Source organism: Dendrobates tinctorius, unplaced genomic scaffold, assembly GCF_039654945.1.
Source record: "Dendrobates tinctorius isolate UK_male_01 unplaced genomic scaffold, ASM3965494v1 ptg000059l, whole genome shotgun sequence".
Taxonomy (NCBI): Eukaryota; Metazoa; Chordata; class Amphibia; order Anura; family Dendrobatidae; genus Dendrobates; species Dendrobates tinctorius.
Genome location: NW_027361727.1, coordinates 24,280,452 through 24,292,969, shown reverse-complemented (window position 1 = coordinate 24,292,969; position 12,518 = coordinate 24,280,452). Strand labels below are relative to the sequence as shown.

General features: G+C 45.5%; 1 protein-coding gene across 7 annotated transcripts in view; it reads right to left on the bottom strand.

Annotated features, from left to right (window-relative positions):
* Positions 1-12,518, bottom strand: part of LRRC4C (leucine rich repeat containing 4C) — a 1,128,588-nt gene that overhangs the window by 604,090 nt on the left and 511,980 nt on the right. For 5 of the 7 annotated variants that reach the window (XM_073578594.1, XM_073578591.1, XM_073578590.1 and 2 more), the window contains one exon: positions 12,289-12,407. The gene's annotated coding sequence lies outside the window, so the exon portion shown is untranslated. The remainder of the gene's footprint in view (positions 1-12,288; positions 12,408-12,518) is intronic. The other 2 variants (XM_073578592.1, XM_073578596.1) reach the window with 1 other exon arrangement.

Below are 12,518 nucleotides of genomic sequence, written 5' to 3'. Positions count from 1 at the left end.
TAGCCTTTCACTAGGCATTGCTCCTACTAGCCAGTTTCCTACTCCACACTGATGAGGGGCAATACCCCGAAACAGCTGTCTGTGGATGGATACCATGTTTTGGCATAGGTGGTTTCCTTCATTGGAGACTGCCCTTCCCGTGGTTGTTCCTTTCCGGGGAAAGACCTGGCTAGTCATTGCTTGCGTTGAGAAACATGTGATGGTGTCTCCGCGGCTGTTGATTTACATGCTTTTGCATATTTCCCATAAGGGATGGGGGCATTGCTCTAGATCACTGCGTTGAGAAACATGTGATGGTGTCTCCGCAGTGTTGGATGTTGATCTCCATGAGGTCACTCATCCTTATGTTCATAGCCTTTCACTAGGCATTGCTCCTACTAGCCAGTTTCCTACTCCACACTGATGAGGGGCAATACCCCGAAACAGCTGTCTGTGGATGGATACCATGTTTTGGCATAGGTGGTTTCCTTCATTGGAGACTGCCCTTCCCGTGGTTGTTCCTTCCCGGGGAAAGACCTGGCTAGTCATTGCTTGCGTTGAGAAACATGTGATGGTGTCTCCGCGGCTGTTGATTTACATGCTTTTGCATATTTCCCATAAGGGATGGGGGCATTGCTCTAGATCACTGCGTTGAGAAACATGTGATGGTGTCTCCGCAGTGTTGGATGTTGATCTCCATGAGGTCACTCATCCTTATGTTCATAGCCTTTCACTAGGCATTGCTCCTACTAGCCAGTTTCCTACTCCACACTGATGAGGGGCAATACCCCGAAACAGCTGTCTGTGGATGGATACCATGTTTTGGCATAGGTGGTTTCCTTCATTGGAGACTGCCCTTCCCGTGGTTGTTCCTTCCCGGGGAAAGACCTGGCTAGTCATTGCTTGCGTTGAGAAACATGTGATGGTGTCTCCGCGGCTGTTGATTTACATGCTTTTGCATATTTCCCATAAGGGATGGGGGCATTGCTCTAGATCACTGCGTTGAGAAACATGTGATGGTGTCTCCGCAGTGTTGGATGTTGATCTCCATGAGGTCACTCATCCTTATGTTCATAGCCTTTCACTAGGCATTGCTCCTACTAGCCAGTTTCCTACTCCACACTGATGAGGGGCAATACCCCGAAACAGCTGTCTGTGGATGGATACCATGTTTTGGCATAGGTGGTTTCCTTCATTGGAGACTGCCCTTCCCGTGGTTGTTCCTTCCCGGGGAAAGACCTGGCTAGTCATTGCTTGCGTTGAGAAACATGTGATGGTGTCTCCGCGGCTGTTGATTTACATGCTTTTGCATATTTCCCATAAGGGATGGGGGCATTGCTCTAGATCACTGCGTTGAGAAACATGTGATGGTGTCTCCGCAGTGTTGGATGTTGATCTCCATGAGGTCACTCATCCTTATGTTCATAGCCTTTCACTAGGCATTGCTCCTACTAGCCAGTTTCCTACTCCACACTGATGAGGGGCAATACCCCGAAACAGCTGTCTGTGGATGGATACCATGTTTTGGCATAGGTGGTTTCCTTCATTGGAGACTGCCCTTCCCGTGGTTGTTCCTTCCCGGGGAAAGACCTGGCTAGTCATTGCTTGCGTTGAGAAACATGTGATGGTGTCTCCGCGGCTGTTGATTTACATGCTTTTGCATATTTCCCATAAGGGATGGGGGCATTGCTCTAGATCACTGCGTTGAGAAACATGTGATGGTGTCTCCGCAGTGTTGGATGTTGATCTCCATGAGGTCACTCATCCTTATGTTCATAGCCTTTCACTAGGCATTGCTCCTACTAGCCAGTTTCCTACTCCACACTGATGAGGGGCAATACCCCGAAACAGCTGTCTGTGGATGGATACCATGTTTTGGCATAGGTGGTTTCCTTCATTGGAGACTGCCCTTCCCGTGGTTGTTCCTTCCCGGGGAAAGACCTGGCTAGTCATTGCTTGCGTTGAGAAACATGTGATGGTGTCTCCGCGGCTGTTGATTTACATGCTTTTGCATATTTCCCATAAGGGATGGGGGCATTGCTCTAGATCACTGCGTTGAGAAACATGTGATGGTGTCTCCGCAGTGTTGGATGTTGATCTCCATGAGGTCACTCATCCTTATGTTCATAGCCTTTCACTAGGCATTGCTCCTACTAGCCAGTTTCCTACTCCACACTGATGAGGGGCAATACCCCGAAACAGCTGTCTGTGGATGGATACCATGTTTTGGCATAGGTGGTTTCCTTCATTGGAGACTGCCCTTCCCGTGGTTGTTCCTTCCCGGGGAAAGACCTGGCTAGTCATTGCTTGCGTTGAGAAACATGTGATGGTGTCTCCGCGGCTGTTGATTTACATGCTTTTGCATATTTCCCATAAGGGATGGGGGCATTGCTCTAGATCACTGCGTTGAGAAACATGTGATGGTGTCTCCGCAGTGTTGGATGTTGATCTCCATGAGGTCACTCATCCTTATGTTCATAGCCTTTCACTAGGCATTGCTCCTACTAGCCAGTTTCCTACTCCACACTGATGAGGGGCAATACCCCGAAACAGCTGTCTGTGGATGGATACCATGTTTTGGCATAGGTGGTTTCCTTCATTGGAGACTGCCCTTCCCGTGGTTGTTCCTTCCCGGGGAAAGACCTGGCTAGTCATTGCTTGCGTTGAGAAACATGTGATGGTGTCTCCGCGGCTGTTGATCAGTGTCTGTGTGTCATCAGTGAATGGTCCGTGTGTTATCAGTGAATAGTCCATGTATCATCAGTGAAAGGTCCATGTGTCATGTGTGAATTGTCGGTGTGTCATTAGTGAATGGTCCGTGTATCAACAGTGAAAGGTCCGTGTGTCATCAGTGTCCGTGTGTCATCAGTGAATGGTCCGTGTGTCATCAGTGTCCGTGTGTCATCAGTGAATGGTCCGTGTGTCATCAGTGAAAGGTCCATGTGTCATGTGTGAATTGTCGGTGTGTCATTAGTGAATGGTCCGTGTATCAACAGTGTCCGTGTGTCATCAGTGAATGGTCCGTGTGTCATCAGTGAAAGGTCCGAGTGTGACCAGTGAATGGTCCGTGTATCATCAGTGAAAGGTCTGTGTGACATCAGTGTCCATGTGTCATCAGTGAATGGTCCGTGTGTCATCATTGAATAATCCGGGTGTCATCCATGTGTCATCAGTGAATGGTCTGTGTGTCATCAGTGAATGGTCCGTGTGTCATCAGTGAATGGTCCGTGTATCATCAGTGAATGGTCAGTGTGTCATCAGTGAAAGGTCCGTGTATCATCAGTGAATGGTCCATGTGTCATCAGTGAATGGTCCGTGTTTCATCAGTAAATGGTCCGTGTGTCATCAGTGAAAGGTCCGGGTGTCATCAGTGAGTGGTCCATGTGTCATCAGTGAATGGTCAGTGTGTCATCAGTGAAAGGTCCGTGTATCATCAGTGAATGGTCAGTGTGTCATCAGTGAAAGGTCCGTGTATCATCAGTGAATGGTCCATGTGTCATCAGTGAATGGTCCGTGTTTCATCAGTAAATGGTCCGTGTGTCATCAGTGAATGGTCCATGTGTCATCAGTGAATTGTCCGTGTGTCATCAGTGAAAGGTCCGGGTGTCATCAGTGAATGGTCCGTGTGTCATCAGTGAATGGTCCGTGTGTCACCAGTGTAAGGTCCATGTGTCATCAGTGTCCATGTGTCATCAGTGAAAGGTCCTTGTGTCATCAGTGTCTGTGTCATCAGTGAATGGTCCGTGTGTCATCAGTGAAAGGTCCGTGTGTCATCAGTGTCCATGTGTCATCAGTGAATGGTCCGTGTGTCATCAGTGAAATGTCCGTGTGTCATCAGTGTCCGTGTGTCATCAGTGAATGGTCTGTGTGTCATCAGTGAATGGTCCATGTGTCATCAGTGTCCGTGTGTCATCAGTGAAAGGTCCTTATGTCATCAGTGTCTGTGTCATCAGTGAATGGTCCGTGTGTCATCAGTGAAAGGTCCGAGTGTCATCAGTGTCCGTGTGTCATCAGTGAATGGTCCGTGTGCCATCAGTGAAATGTCCGAGTGTCATCAGTGTCCGTGTGTCATCAGTGAATGGTCCGTGTGCCATCAGTGAATGGTCCGTGTGTCATCAGTGAAAGGTCTGTGTGACATCAGTGTCCTTGTGTCATTAGTGAATGGTCCGTGTATCACCACTGAAAGGTCCATGTATCATCAGTGTCCGTGTGTCATCAGTATCCGTGTGTCATCAGTGTCCGTGTGTCATTAGTGAATGGTTCATGTATCATCAGTGAAAGGTCAGTGTGTCATCAGTGTCCGTGTATCATCAGTGAATTGTCCGCGTGTCATCAGTGAATGGTCCGTGTGTCATCAGTGAATGGTCCGTGTGTCATCAGTGAAAGGTCAGTGTGTCATCAGTGTCCGTGTTTCATCAGTGAATTGTCCGTGTGTCATCAGTGAATGGTCCGTGTGTCATCAGTGAATGGTCCTTGTGTCATCAGTGTCCGTGTTTCATCAGTGAATTGTCTGTGCGTTCATGATTGTCATCAGTGTTTGATCCATGTGTCCATTTTCACCATGGGTGTGGTCAGTGTTCTCTTGGTATGGTTAAAGAAAGACATAAATGACAAAGCTTCTCCTATACTTTGCAATGTTAAACAAGAGGATAAGCAAGAAACCAAGTTGTTCAGTAAACGGCAGAGGACAATTTTACAACAAAATCAGAAGAAAGTATTTGTGGCGCCCCCAGGTGTACGGTCGCCACAGTGGCATTACCTTCCTCCTAGGGAGTGTGTTGTCCTGCTTGGAAGCAATGAAAGGGTCTCTCTATCAGGTAAAACCAGCACACAGCACAGTTCCCACTCCAGGCCAGCAGAGGGAGCTCTGAACCAAACTGGGGGAGGAGCTGCTCTTTTGGGCCAGGAAGGGGAAGTTAGTGGAGTTTGTGTGAAGAAGGTGAAGTGTGTGGATGTGGAGAAGAGGAGCTGGAGGATTGAGCAGAATTCAGGCTCACTTCTAGCTGTAAGCGCATGGTTTGGAGTCCGGTATCCAAGGTTGTTTGGATGCTGATGGTCCTGCAGCAGAAAACGGAAGAACGAGATGCTTAAAATGCTCTGTTCCCACATAAGACTCGGAGGCACAGCAGCAACTTATGTGAGCCAGAAATAGGAGGCTATGGCTACCTGCCATACGAGGGCCATTCTAAAGAGAGCAAGCAAGGGGAGCTTCAGTGTAACTCAGTACTGCAAGTGCCTCAGATAAGCGCTAGAAAGAAGACTACACAACCCATCTGCATAGAGAGATTCCTGAGTTGTTTCCAAGCTGGCCAGCCTCTGTTCCATCTGTAATCTGGATCCTGGACTGCACTTACAAAGCAAAGTAAAGGTAACGGAAACTGCACCCTGTTGTGTCATTGCCTTCTTCCTGCAACCCCTTCAGCACTGCTACATCTCTGTGCCTAACACTGCACCCTCTTCCTCAACACTTATTCTCACTGCCCTGGGAACACAGCTCTACCTGTGGGGAGCTATTACATCTTGCTGCCTTATACCATCTGTCCCAGAGGATCTGCCTACAGCGTCGGCTTAGCCCCTTCATTGCTGAACACCACAGGTGGCGTCACGTATCATCCACTTATAAACTTTATTCAGCCACGTTTCACCCCTTTTGCATGGACGCCCAGGGCCACGGACCAGGTCACCGCCGCCGTAACACGTCCCTCTGAGACACCGGCCCGGTACCGAGTAACCCCACTGCCCTGGCGGCTGATCCATATTGACATGCTGAGGACTTAGAAGGGTTGTCTGCTTTCTCAAAATGTCTACTGGCGGAGGAACATGTGACCAGATCAGGTTCATCAACCTCCTCCAATTGAAAAACACCTCTCATGGGAAAGCTGCTTTTCAGTTGGAGGAGACTGATAGGCTGGCCTGGTCACATGCTCGTCCACCAGAAGCCATTTTGAAAACATGAAGTCTGTGAAGGAGAACCTGTGATACGTATGTATCAGCAACTACCACACAATCATGTCTCCAGCACATAGAGTGGAAAAACCCCTTTGAGATCTACAGCACATGTCGATTTACACTCAAATCATCGTCTGCAGTGTGTGGCTCTGTTAACATCTCTACTGCATCGCAGTAAGGGAACGCGCACGCAGAGTTTTATTGCGGAATTTTCTAGAGTGTTTACTCTTAAAAGTAGTTAAAAGAAGTGACATGCTTATTTTTCCGGTAGTTTACTCTCAGAATCCACCCTGAATACTTTATAGTATACAGTAGAAAACACCACCTGACAAACTGCCGCAAGAACGACATCTATGTAGCGTTGATCGACCACTGAAATGCTCGAATCGAGCAAGTCGGACACTTGAACGTGCTCTGCTCGAGTAACGACTAGAAAGGATGTCAACAGCAAATGGCAAACTCAAGCATTTTTTCCGGAGGATGGAAAAATTGTCTTTCTCCTTCAGAGCTCAGATGATTCGAATGAGATCCTTACAGGAACCTGAGCACTCGAGCATCACGCAATAATCGGCACTGCTAGATACTCAAACGAGCACCCCGAGTATTGAACAGTGCCGAGCATGCTCACATGGCTGCGCTGGTGACTAAAAGATGCCAAAAACAGTTTCCTAGACAGTTTCCACTCTAAAACTCTTTGACCAACCCAGAAACTCTGCGTGCACAAAGCCTTGGGCTGTTTTCACACTGAGATTTTTTTTTTTTGCTGCGTTTTGAACTCTCCAAAAAACATGAGGAGTTCAAAAAGCAAAAGCATGAGTTTTGATTGTAGACTTAGGGTGCGTGCACACAACGTTTTATAGATGCCGACGGACACGTAGAGTTTTTGAAACAGAAGATACTTGAGGAAAACAATGTCTTTCCTTAGGTGTCTTTGGTTTCTCGTTGGACGTTCTCTCTTCTTTGTGACTTTCCTTTTTAATTGTCTACATTTTTACAGAACGATCCGGTGGCTTGTTTTAACCACTTTGTGGCTTTGGAAGCCTTAAGCGTTTAGCAGACATGCCAAAAGACGGAGAATAAACGTGGCAAGTCATTTTGACAACACTGTGTATATGTTCAATCCTTTTGATTTTTTTTTAGTGCATTTTTCAGGTGGTTTCCAAAGAAGAAGCTTCAGGAAAAACACTGCAGGTATGCTTTTTCCTATAAGACGCCGTGGACACATACCCTGTGGGTAAGTTCACACTGAGCTTTTTCGGCCTGTAAACAATGACAATTTATCTGGTAGAAACCGAACCAGGAAATGCTCATGAGATTTTTTTAGGAGCAATTAGTTTCCTGAAGTGGCTATAAAAAGTTTTTCAAAAGTTTTTGCAGAGTTTTTTTTCTAAAGTGTTTTGAACAACTTTTCGACAGTATCTAGTGCAAGGGGGTGAAGCACCGAAGGAGCCGAGGGGGACGCTTTAGGGGACCGGACTGAAGCCAGGTACAGGAAGTGGGCAGGACTGGGAGCGGAAAAACTGCACGCGCTTTCTGCAGAGCAGCACAGAGACCAGAGGAGAGAGGAAATGGTTGCAGCCACAGCAGTCAGAGAGACCGCGGACACAGGCGGTGGGCAGTGAGTACGAGAAGCCTGTCACTGCACTGCCGGGAAGGCTGCTGACTCCCCTCCTCGATGAGACTTTGCCTGACGGAAAGACTGTATACCTCAACCAGACGCTTCCCCGCAGAGAAACCGGGTTATGTGCTGAGACGCTCCCCTGTGACTAAGGGACGTTCAGTGATGGGACAGTGACCTGCAAAGAGATACTGTGTACGGCAGAGCCCCTGACCTCGGTGGGAGAACACCACTGTCGTATAAGAGAGAAGGACTTGGAGCACAGGGGGATATTGTCAGCCTCATACCCCTTTGGCTCCTGCATTAACCCCCATACTCCAGCTGGACTTCATTAAGGACCCCAGGGACAGAGGACAGCAAGCACCGCTGGTGCCTTGGTGCCAACGTTGGACAAGAGTGAACCCTCCAAGCAAGACCCCTGAGGACTAATAAGTTTGTCTCTTAGGAAAATAACTTTTCTACTGTTTGAACCCCGTATATGTCTCTTTGCTGTTGATATAATCTGTTCATATCATATCCATTTTCATACTGTCTGTTTTACCAGTATAATCCCCTGTAAATAAACCTCCCCTTTCACTGTTGGTCTGCCTGCTCCGTGGTGACACCTACCTCTCCTGCACGTTATTACATTAGTATTTTGAGTTTTTCGGGACATGCACTTACTTTTCTTCCACCCTTGCAACTAAAAGCCTAAAATTGAACTTATTAACAACGAGCACTTTTTTCTTTTTCCATGGAAATGAGCAGGAGGTTTCTTGTGAGCAATTTTGTCTCCGTTTCTGGAAGTGAAAATGCGCAGAAATGTCAGAAAAAGACGCAGCCTATACCCGTGGCGTATCCTCTATCTGTAAACATGCCATTATAGTTAATGTTTTTTATTTTTGTACAATCTCAGATTGACAGAGAAAATCTAATATTCGCTTTCATACTTTTAAACATACCGGTAAATTATTATATTTTTCGCCTACACGTAACAATGTAACATTTTTTCGCTTCCCCTTTCAGAATTATCAAAAGAAAAAAAAAAAAAAAAAAAGCTTTGGGTTAATTTACGGCATTACAAAGCGGCCGAGTGAAAGCGAGTTTTGCTTTTGTTTAGGAGACAATTGGCAGTAAAAATGCAGGATACGCGGAGCTGTCAAACGCAGCATGTGTCTCCTGGATTCATTCAGTACTTTTCTGGGCAGCTCAATCTGCCACAGGATTCTGGATCCAAGCGGTATACCCAGAGCATCTGCTGAACAGCCAAATCGACACGCCCTGAAAATAAATCACGGGCCGTGCCTACAACGCCGAAATATGTTCTGGCTATAAAACGAAGAGAGAGCACATCCATCCAGAGCGCTCGCTAACAATGCCCTTCCATTGTTACATTACAGTCATGCTACTTCCATTAACCGCTAATATACATGAAAGTACAAAAAATAAACCAATTTTTTGGGAGAATTTTAGTGATTCCAACCTGATTTGAGGTTCTGGACCATTTTTTACCGTCAGGGACAAAAAAATTCCCCTTTCTGCCAATTGGTGCAGGTTGCAGCGCTCAGACCCCCAACAATGAATTGGATAGGTGATAACTGGTTTTCACTGGACAACTCCTTTTAAACATGGGTGGACATATGATTTGCGCAAGAAGTAAGCAAGATGGTGGCAGCGTGTTGTGTACGGTGATTGCGGCTTGCTGGCAGTCCAGAAGGGTCTTATATTGCTGAATGAGGGGCTGCGGCCACAGCATTGATAATTCCCTTACGGCAGAAGCCTAATCGCCGGCTCACAACAGGCAGCCCGTCCGGCGACTAATTATCCTAGGTGCAGTTCCCTGACTGACCTGAGGGTAAGGGGGGCGCCGGAGAGCTGCGAGTTCCAAAGTGGAACTGAGAGAGTGGGATGTACATAAATCCCTGCAGTACTTAGAAGATTGATAGCATTGGTGGGGCACCCAAAATACCCCCCTGCGTCAAACTGTAGAGCGAGATTAGCTTGCTGGATATTTTTGTCACATGGTGCCAGTGGTGGGATAACTAAGATAAGCCCCCACTGCGCCTGTGACAGCCGTGTGCTGGCAGTGTGTCGCGTCCCTCCGTCCGCTGATACACCCGTGTCAGTGGTGGGATTGTGACATAGTGGTGACACAGGGTCCGCTGTCCGTCGCGTTTTGGTGGCAGCGGGACCCCCGTTAGTCGCGGTATTGGGCGAACAGCGGTGGGCTGTTCGTCACATATTGGGCGGCACAGTGGCTCAGTGGGTAGCACTGCAGCCTTGCAGCGCTGGGGTCCTGGGATTAAATCCCACCAAGGACAACATCTGCAAGGAGTTTGTATGTTCTCCCCGTGTTTGCGTGGGTTTCCTCCGGGTCCTCCGGTTTCCTCCCACATTCCAAAGACATACTGATAGGGAATCTAGATTGTGAGCCCCATCGGGGACAGTGATGATAATGTGTGCAAACTGTAAAGCGCTGCGGAGTATGTTTTCGCTATATAAAAATAAAGATTATTATTAAGAAGTAAGGGGAGGCACATTTTGACCTCCAGAATTGTGCATTATGATGACCTATTGGGCTGCAAAGGGCTCATCTACTGTTCTCGCAAAGGTTCACCATTGCTTTCAGAGTGCTATATGCAAATCTCCGAAGCCTCTTAGAGAACTTTTCGTCATCAGAATATACACATAGTATTGTATACGTTTCTATCCCCCAATGTTTCTTTATTAAAGTTAAAGAGCAGTCATTAAAACCATTAGATTTTTTTTTTCTGCACATGGTTGCACTGCTGAGCGTGAAGCATAGTCATGAGCAAGATACATGGTTTATTTGTTATGTGTCCACCTGTACTTTCCTGCCAATTTTGTTTTTCACCATATCATAATAATAGATTCAAAATGCTAGCAAAACACTTAATAGGCTGCCATTCACATTGTATCCACAGGGTGGCGACATACAGACATATAAACCTCTCCTGACAAAGTATCATTTTTTCATACATGGTAATTAGAATATGTGGAGTCAATAGGAAAATTAAGGGAGGGCACATTCACAGATGGCTTAAATGATCTAAGATGTGACTGTGCAGGCTTCCTCATATCACTTCACGTAGTGTGAAGCAGCCAATCAGGAAAGATTATCATTGCCAGTATAAAAGCTGAGGCAGAGAATGTTGTATCCATTTCAGGGTGATTTAAGATAATGAGAGTTTGTTAGAGAGTTTGTTAGAGCTCACAACTTAGAAATAGGGATAGGAAGAGAAAGCCATAAAACATTGGCCAAATACTCAAGATAGTATTGTGTTGAACAACTGCAGCAGTGAAGATAAGTGCAGTGGTCTGTGAATAATACAGAAATTCAAATGATAGGTGAGACAGATATAGGAAAAGTGTCAGCGGCAGTGCCAGACTCAATGTGATTGATCAGTAATATGGTGGAGCTGATATCTGTCCCACTGTATTTGAGTTGCAATTATACACTTATTTTTCTTCATTCTTAATGCACTAGAAAGCAGAAGCAAGACAGAAAAATAATTTTTACAAAAAAATGAAATCAGTGTAAGTCAGACAATTGTTAATGCCACACTCACACTGCGGCCTGCTGCCACATTTTGCTTCCTGTACATGTACCTCCCTATTATTTCTTGTTGCATCCTTTTTGGTGAGAGTTGACTAATTGGAATTAATAAGATTGTCAAATTTTGAATGTAGTGTTGCACAAAATGTATGGTAAAAGAAAAAGTGGTAATGGCAATAGACAGTGTGGTGTGAAAGAGAAAAAAGACTAATACGGCTAAGTATATGGAAGATGCTAGAAGCAACAGAAGTACTACCCACACTTGCATCAGTCGTCCAGTCCATAGTACTATTGATAGAACTGGTCAGAGTTGGCCTTCTATGCTGTCGGCAAGCAGGTTAGCGGAGAAGAAGTAGGTGTTTTGGAATATATGACATATCACTTGTCTCAGTCAAAGCACGATGATGTTACCTCTGACAGTGACACTATCAGGTTAAGTCAGTGTTCTGCACAAAATTACTTGCCTGCACACAAATGACTAAGATGGATAATCTTTGGTGATTTCTTTTTAATTGGAAAAAAACATGAAAGGTCTGTAATTGCTTTGTTAAATAAATGAGTTTTTTACTACCGGCCTACCAGAGCTGCAGGCTGAGCTGTCAATTAAAGTGCTTACAGCCACTGCCCGCCCACATGACTAAAATCCATTGAATAGTCACACTTCAAATCAAAGTGGTATGAAAAATGTTCTTTTTCAATAGCTGGGTCCAGTATGGAAGCTCAGCTTCTTTACCTGCTGGTCCTTCCAGAAAAGTGCAGAATCAGACCCCTTTTTTTTTCTAATTTGATAGCAAAAGGGGTATATTGAGATTGGTCTGGGAACTTGGGCAATAAAAGTCATAGGACACATAGCAAACCCCATTGTTAAAACAAACTTGAGCCAGATTACCACAATGCCCTAAAGCAGAGTTTATCTCATATACAAGGTTTTTTTTCTAGAATTATGCATTTTTCTTGAGATGACTCTGACTTGTGGCCCTAAGTCACCTATTGGTCACCCATCCTCGGATCTTGCTGTGACGCATAATAGTTTAGATCACCACTGACAAAAAAAAAACTTTTAATACTTTTTAATACAACATATATACTCAATAAAATCTAAAAAAAAATAAAAGAAAAACTTGACTACCGTGAGTCACATAAAATCTATCATTGCTAATGAACTAATAATGGAGCTCGTCCTTACCTTTACCTGAAACCGCACTGGAGCGTTCCTTTGGTGGCCACTTGATCCCATAGTCCATCCATTTGATTGATATCCATGTTAGTCTTCCATACATTCCAATAGTTAATGTATCAACTGGTCTGAAAGGCAAATAATCATTCGGTGAGAATAGACTATATTTTGAAATATTTCCTTTTACTTTAGAAATTAATTATTAAAGCGGAGGTCTCTCCCACACATTTCACTTGACA